This window comes from Pseudopipra pipra, chromosome 1 (assembly GCF_036250125.1).
Source record: "Pseudopipra pipra isolate bDixPip1 chromosome 1, bDixPip1.hap1, whole genome shotgun sequence".
Taxonomy (NCBI): Eukaryota; Metazoa; Chordata; class Aves; order Passeriformes; family Pipridae; genus Pseudopipra; species Pseudopipra pipra.
The window spans coordinates 118,933,211-118,941,901 of NC_087549.1; the positions used below are offsets into that span (position 1 = coordinate 118,933,211).

The 8,691-nt window shown below is 40.6% G+C and overlaps 1 long non-coding RNA gene across 1 annotated transcript in view; it reads right to left on the reverse strand.

Annotated features, from left to right (window-relative positions):
• LOC135423337 (uncharacterized) overlaps window positions 1–8,691 on the reverse strand; it is a 41,067-nt gene that overhangs the window by 30,442 nt on the left and 1,934 nt on the right. Inside the window, exon 2 of the long non-coding RNA XR_010434779.1 lies at window positions 2,987–3,066. This is a non-coding gene — a long non-coding RNA (uncharacterized LOC135423337). The remainder of the gene's footprint in view (window positions 1–2,986; window positions 3,067–8,691) is intronic.

The following is an 8,691-nucleotide window of genomic DNA, read 5'->3' on the forward strand; positions in this document are numbered from 1 at the left end:
TTCTATGTGGTTTAGTTTATGCCTGAACTACTGACGACTTAGCTATGTTGGTTGGGATGTAATGATAAGAAGACATAAGAAAAATGAAAAAAAATAACTTAGCCTATTTCACAGGTTTGACATCAGAAGACAGAGACTTCTGTAGAAACCACATATTACTCTAATCTCTGTTGTAAATCTAGAACGGTTGTTTTGATCTTTTTTTACATCGGACACAGAAACACACCCAAGTTAGCCTAAATACAACATTGTTTAAAGACAATAAAATCAGAATACTGCAAATCTCCAATTATAATTCAGAACCTCAGCACAATAGACAGATATGTGAACTTTCCCTGAAACCAAGTGCTGCTTGAGAGAAATTTTCAGTTGATCTGGTCAACCACTGATGTTGCGTGAAAGCCTTGGGTAGTTTGGTAGTCAAATTTCACAATGAACTTTGCATTTGCTCAAAACCAAACCTCCTTGAAAATTCAAGGGTTGTAAATTAGAGTCAGAACTTCACAAACGTCAAATTAGACAATAATCTGTCCACAGAACAGATTAATTTACAATTATGTTAATCCCCACAGATTCCTCATCTAAAAGAAAGAAAAATATCCTTTCTACCTGTATATACAGCCTGCTCCAGCGGTCACACCAGGCAGCACAAGGCACAGGTTTTTCAGGCTACTGCTATCATCAGCAAGAAAAAATACTGAAATTCATCAAAGTGTTTTAAAAATAAAGTCAAAGATGTAAACACAACCTCATTTTACAGCATGGATGGAGAAAATAGTAAGTTCTGATGCAAGGGAGGTCTGATGGAGTTAAATGGGAAAGCTACAGCCCCTTTGGCCATTTCACTGGATTGGCTCCTGAGGAGAAAACTCTCCTATCTGGCAAAAGATACTAATAATAAAAATTATAGTTATACACATAATTACTTAACACTTAGCTTTAATAACCAATGCTAATAAACCTGAAGCCTGAATACGATATTGAAATAATATTGCCATTTGCACCTCAACAGCATATTTGTTTATCATTCTTTTAATTTTAGAACATACTTTGTGACTCTGAAGGTACAAATGTGAGAGGAGAGAAGGAGCTGTAATTGAACAGCGTCTCCTTTCTTTGCTTTGTGATACTGTGCTGATTTGGACTGGGATAGAGTTAGTTTTCTTCCCAGTAGCTGGTATGGGGCTATGATTTGGATTTGTCCTGGAAACAGGGTTGATAATACAAAGATGGTTTTGTTACAGCTAAGCAGTGTTTACACAGAGCCAAGGCCTTCTCTGCTCCCCACCCCACTCACAGCGAGGGGGCTGGGGGTGCATAAGAAATTGGAGGGGACACAAGCCAGGACAGCTGACCCCAACTGACCCAGGGGATATTCCATGCCATTTAACATTATGTTCAGTGTATAAAAGCCTGAGGAATAAGAAGGCGGGGGGATGTATGGAGTGATGTTTTTTGTGTTCCCATACACCCAGGGCCCCATTTGAGCTCAGCCCAGAGACTGCCAGGCCACAGCCCCTGCCCAGCCATACCTCCCTCCATTGGCTGGTGGCTCAGCCAGCCCAGGGCACAGCCCCTTGGCCTGCCAGCCCTTGCAGAACCCCAGCATCCCTGTGTAACTTTTGGCATATCACTGGTGAGCAGTGGGGGAACAGACTTGTTCCTTCCAGACCTCATTTTCTTCCCCTACAATGCACAGTCCTTTAGAGCCTGTTCAGGGGAAATTCTGCTGAATGAAGCATTTGATTTATGTAGCTACTAAGACATTTACTGGTTTGCAACACAAAGACTATGTAAGTATAGTTAACCAACACCTCTACCTAAAAACTCTGCTTTGCCATTTTTAGTCTTCATTTTCGTCCTGACACATCACTCTCACATTTGTTCAGGCCAGAAGAGCCATCTTTAAACTACCTGTGAGTTCAATATCAACACAGATTCTCAACCTTGCTCTTAAAAACTCTTTATACCTATCCTCAAAGTTGTATTTTTGTATTCCTGGACTTGATAAATAGCATGTGTGGTGAGGTGGGAAAGGTGTTCATAATTTCCAGCTGAAGTATTGCCTAGTGAAGTGTCAGCTTGGGTTACATAACTCATATATAAACAGACTTTTTGTGGCTGGTAGGAGAATAATTGGTTCACCTCTTCTATTCCCCTCTCTCACACAGCTTCATTGGCCTCTTATTTCATTATTCCGTAAAGCTTGCAATGACCACCATATTCTTTACAAAATAACCTTTCTAACATTAGGAGAAATCTCAAATATTAAGAAGATATGGTCAGCATTTAAACCCTAAAATCTCCTCAGAAAAATACAAAGTATTTTTTGGAGTACTACATTATTCTGAGGTTGGTCAAATCCAAGCCTTCTAGGACACTGCCATGGAAGAAAGGTTAGTGTGGAGCTGAGACTTTGACCTGATATTCAGAGAGACATTTAGCATCCCTCAGCCAGATGCCTCAAGTGCAGTGAAACGACTTTTTACATTAGGTATGAGATGAAATAGTCTCATCCAGTACTGGGTAGACCAGCTCATGTGGAGAACCAGTACAGCATAGCCAGTCAGCTGAAAATCCACCCTTTCCCTTACTACATACTCGCCTTTCCAGACTAGTAAACAAAACCCCAAGCTGTATTAGGTACTACTGTAATAATAAATCATTATGACTTCCCAGGGAATGAAGTCAAGAGTAGTGAGTTAAACCATTGCTGGCGCCAGCTGGAGTGCCCTAACAGTAAGGATTCAAGGAAAGGCAGGAAGGTTCCTCTGCGAGCTTCTTATTGAGGGAACCTCTGCAACACCATTAGTTGCTCATGGACAGTTTCCTTCTTCCTGTCAGTATGGGAGATGGCAATGTTAACATGGGGAGATGGCATTGCCACATGTAATGTACACCAATGTGTTGTAGAGGTTCACTATCATTTCATGCAATTTTCTTAACCTTTCTGTACAGGACATAGAACAAGAGAGAAACAACTAACCGTATCACTGTGATTCCAGGTGTTTGATGAGCCACTACTGACTATATGTGGTTCTTCTTCCCAGCTGAAGGAACAGTCACCTGTATAAAGAAAATATTGAAGGTAGTGTGATGCCTGACATATACAGCTGAGAATTACTTCAATAAGCAATCCCATGCTGATACTGCAAACTGCATATATTCTTCACAAATGAAACATTTTACCATGAATCCTTCCAGCCCAACATGTTCAAGTCTTCTATGATCTCCACATATGTATGCATCAGGCTCCTCTATTCATTCTTATTCTCCATTCCCATCTTTTCCACATTTCACCTTTTCTACAGTGCAAAGGAAGGGACACTTCCCATGCTTGTCAGACCCAGACTTGTTTCTAGACTCCTTCCCATTCTCTCCTGGATGGTCCTCCATCCCTCCAATATTTTTTTAGAGTCTTTTCAGGCTACCTATATCATACCATTTAAACAGATTTTTAAAAATTACTCTTCAATGATAAATAAATGAGTATGCTATTATTTTCTTTCTGCTTCTCACATGAACTTTTGTAGGTGTATGGCTTACAGATTTTTTAATTTTTCACAGATTATAGAATAAAGGCAATTTTTAAATCCCCTCTTGTCTTACTAGAGGTATGAAAGCTGATTAGGGAATGTGCAGAACATGTTCTGGAGGTGAGCAGGATTAAACACATGCTATACTTGCCTAGAAGCAACAATAATATCAGTAGCAGTACTGATGGCATGAGAAGGAACATACCTATGTAAAGTGCACACATATGCATCTACGTAGATATGCTCCTGTGATACTCTGGGCCTGCTCTCTTCAAATGGGGAGCCTTTCCAGTAGAAAAAAGGAGAATTTTTATGTCATTGAGTCATCCCTCTGTTGCATCTCATCACACAAGACTTGTACTAGAATACACTGGCGGATCACTAGAAGACAACTTCTTCATGGTCTTTGTAGTAAATCGTAGTAAATTTTCTTATGCCCATACTAAAAAGATTGGATAGACAAATATCTCCCTCTGTTAATATTCAGCTTAAATCTGAATTCTCTCAAATATCTGAGAGAGTAAAATGAAATTTTACAAATGCCTATGGAATAGGAAATGTAAACAGGAGATGTCTCTGAGGCCAAGTAAATGTGTCAAAAACCCCAAAGTTTCCTGCATCATTTTCTTGTACTCAATTGCATGTACAGTTTGTAATAGCAAATTATTTCTTCATTCAGGTGTCCAATCAAAAGTTATGTGAAGTCCCCCTATCCCAGTTTCCCAACTACATCATAGAGAGCAATATAATAAGGCCCCATTGACAAAAATATTCCTTGATTGCAAGGATCGTCGATATCCTGAAAATGAGTTTTCACAACACTAGATGTGCACTTCAGCTCACTTTGCCAGGTGTTTGCATTGCAGTGATAATTTTCAGCTCTGTGCTGGCTGCTGAATACGGCCCAAAATTGGAATCACCCCCATAGGAGTATTCAGATCGCATAGAAAAATTTAGGCAAAGAATAGAACAGACTACAATCACAAAGAACAGAGCAGGGCACCCTGAATGCAAGCTACATCAGAACAAACATGCAGGAGTCATGCTTATAGCTTTTTAACAGCAGAAGTTTCCACATTGATACACGGGAAAGCTTAGAGAGAATCTCAGAATCGTCTCCTCTCCGAATCTTTATTTTAGGGGGACTCTAGTGTAAACTTAGACGCATGTATTTCACACACAGTGCCTCTTTCCTCTTCACAGGAGTGTTTCCACAAATTATTCCCTCAATCTGAATCTCTATGCATGAGTTTGATAGTGACTCTCCATCATCCTAAGCAGCTGGTGAGTCCTGGTCTAGAGTTTGCTGATGAAGGACGATTTCCATTTCCTCCGTTACTCACCAAAAGCATAGCCTAAATCACTTAGTGATGGTGTCTTTCACAGCCTTTCTTTGCTTTTCATGTGTAGGATAGATAGAGAAAGAGATCCGAGAGAGAGGCTTAGCTCACCATGGTATGAAGGACAACAGTATTTGACCCCTCACAGAACTTAGAGATTCCCATAGACATGCATAGCACCACAGATGCTGTGCATGAAGCCCTGCAAAGGTGACTCTTCACACTTGCACTGAGTGCAGGCTGCCCATCCACAATGCCAGGAGGCATCACACACACGAAAATAGCTGTCACACACAGAAGTTACTTCTACTTCCCTTACTCTGCTTTTCTTAGGTAATCCCTGCCTCAGCTGTCCACACTTTTGAAAGGGTGATGGGAGATGACATTGTCCTAAAGCTAGAGTGAAGAAGGGAAAATCTTACTCCTGAATGTGTTGTGTTGTGAGGACACCAACCAAATTATTTCTATTTGCAATTACTTTAGTGAGCTGACTGTGCCAGAGTACTAGAGAAAAAAGTACCACCTAAATGGAGACTTGCTGTTGATATCAATTTATTGACAGAAAGTTGAATTTCTCCTTTCTGCTGCCAATTATCCCTTGTATAATCAAAAGAATTTCCTTTTGATATGATCTTAACTGTTTTGAGCAGTGGTCTCTCCTCCAAAACCAAGATGTTTAAAAGCAACCAGTGATTTCAGACACCTTACCTTCCAGGTACCTGGTTTGAATGATAGGAAGCTTGGTTATCAGTAGCTAATCTTAAAAACAGTTTCTAAAAAGCATCAGTTCTCAATTTGAGCAAACAACAGTTGATGCTAAAAGTACTAGTCACATTTGAAAATGTCAGCCCTTGTATTACATGCAAATAATGACCAATCAGCTACAAATTATAAGTCTGAGGCTCTTGGTATTTTTTAAAAGCACTCATGATGCTAAAAACTACTTTAATTGATCATTACCTGTCTTAGAGGATTTTGGTCTTTTCACTGATTTAATGTGATTACTCCAGTTTTGACAAAGAGTTATTCCCTAACAAAGGCAAGGAGTCTTGGGCTTATTTGGCAGCACAAACCCAGACTCTGTTTCCCATTTCCTAAAGCACAGCTATTCTGCCAATATAGCTCCCCTGCCCCAGCTGCAGGGCCACTAATCCTCAAGTTGTCAGTGGAACACAGGCACCCCAGTGCCATCCATCCCAAGAGCTCTGCATGGAGAAGTTTGAGCTGACTGGGTCTGCTGGTCGCTCACTCTGGGAGCCATAGCCCATTGCATAATGAAGTAGCACCATATGTTTATGTACCTTCATAACCTGGAAAAGTGAGCATTGCCCTTAATCACCAATATTTATGATTCATAAAGAAATGGAAGAAATCTGAATAAGGAATATGTGATAGGAACAAAAGCTGTCTGTATGCCCACTGACACTGTCAGTAGAATCCTGCTGTCATTGCACTCCATGCAGGCCTGGCTTAATGCAGCCTGATTGCAGCTGTGTCTGCTTTGGTTTCCTGAAAGAACATGCAAGTCTAGCATGGTAACTTGTCATCTGCAAGCCAGGAGTTTTATTCACAGTTTGCTAGAAGCCACATTAAATAGCAACATCAGTCTGGAGATCAGCTTCTGCAGCAATGTTCTTATCCTTAAGCCTGTGCAGATGGGTGATTCCCTATGTGCTTGCTTTAATGGCTGTGCTGCCGAAGACACTAATATCCTAAGACATATCTCTCCAGGGGGCTCTTGATATGAGAGTAAAATGAAATTCGTGTCCAGTTTGCCAGCACCTCACCAGTGCCCTAACAGCAGGGTGCTGTATTAGAAGAAAGACACTCTTCACAGGTGCACTTTTCACAAAAAGACTGTCAGAAAAACCTGAAACATACGCATTATTTAACCAAGCTCATAAATAGCAAATTCTCCAAACAACTAGCAATATTTATGCTTCCTATTTTCTTGGAGTTCAGGAATCTGTGGCTTTGTTACCAGTGCCGCCTGTGAGGTTATTGAGAAATTAATTCTACTGTCAGTGTGTATAGACCGAGCTTTGCTATAAACATGCACCCAAATACTATGCATTTTGTCTTCCTCTCCTCCCTCCAAGCGCTGTGCTAACAATATGACTCTTTACTATCAGTGCAACTTGCGATTATGTAGCGATAAGCAATCCACACTCAATATGCCATCCTATTAGGCAGTGTTAAGTTATTATAGGTCGTATTGCTAAGCCTAAATAAGACCTGACAGAAAAGCTCATTAAATCTGAAAAGACTCAAATGAAAAAAGAACCCTTTTTCCCCCTAACTAGATTGAGGTACTTAGCTCAAAGCTCCCAATCACCTTTGTGAGAGAAGCCTCGTGTAGCATGGGAGTCCCTCACAGAAGGGCTGTGCAATTCCCAGCATTGGATTAGCACCTGTTGCACGGGTCCCTTCCCTTAATTGACCCTGCAAGGAGTGGGAAGCTAATTTAGTAATTCCTTTTCCAGACCCTTTGGCTTTTCTGGTCTCATGAGCAGGCCTCCAATCCCTGGAGCACAGACGACACAGAGAATCCCTTTTCATTCTTACTAAATATAGCACCTTCCCACTTTTTTTGCCAGCAGAAAAACACAACCTGCAGTGGCTGCCCTGCTTGCTACACATGTCCTACATCCCATAGACCAAATGGCAGACTAGAACAGTGATGAAGAAGTTGAAATGTCAGCTTATACCACTCTTTGATTCATGGTTTGCCCTAGAGACAGGGCTTCATCCTTTCATGAGCATACCTAGCTATTGAGTTAAATGACAATATTAGAGCATCCTGTATTCTGCCCTGGGTATCCACCCCTCCAGCAACCTCCCCACAGCATTGGTCTAATTTATATGTGCAATTAAGCACTGTTAGAAGAAAAAAAAACAAACACAAAAAACTATGGCTTATTTTCATTGATAATACACAATTGTCTCAACTACACTGATTAAAATAGAAAATTAAACATAGGACTGGTGAAGTGATTGCATAATTCCTTTTCACTGGGTAAAATCTTCTACTCCTTTTAATTCAGTGTAGCTATGGGCCACAAAGGCTACTGAAACCATTCTGTCCTTTTGTGCAGCATTTTTGTCTTCACTACAAAGTGTGAGGAGCCCTAGTGATCTGTCCACTAATGTGTCTGCATCTCACAAAGTGCTCTAAGCTCCTGGTGAATGTTAAGGAACTAAGTAATCCAAATCAAGTCATCAGGATTAACCAAATGCTTAAAGTTAAACCCAAATGTGTTTTCCAAGATCGAGGCTCAGGGGAATACAGCATTGCTGTTAGCATGTTCAGTATAAAGCATTAAGAGAAAATATGGATTTTTAAGATCCCTTTTGATCATTTTCAAGTAAGTTGCTATCTTGACTTACTGAAGCCAGAAGTATATCGCTGTATGCTGGATGTGGATGGGAGAGGATTTTCAACCTAGTAGCACACACAGGTCACTGATTAGTCCAGACAATGAGGCTCTAATGATAGCAGCAGTGGAGTCCTGTGTTCTGGAGATTTCTCATAGCAGATAAACAGTTACCTTCATGAGTAAAATCGCTATAATTAGTGAGGAGTCCTATCAATCCTAAAACCTGCATCCCAAAAATAACCAACATAATTAAGCACCCTCAAATATCATCACATCTTCCCTCTTTCTAGTTTGGTCTATAAAGACAAGGGTATCTCCATGGCAGGACATAAATCTCCAGAAAAGTCCACTCGGCAGCTTGCTCTCCATTACCACAACGGAACCCAGTGGGTCTCATATTGCCCAGGGAGGACATTTTCTCAAAAAAATAAAAAGCCC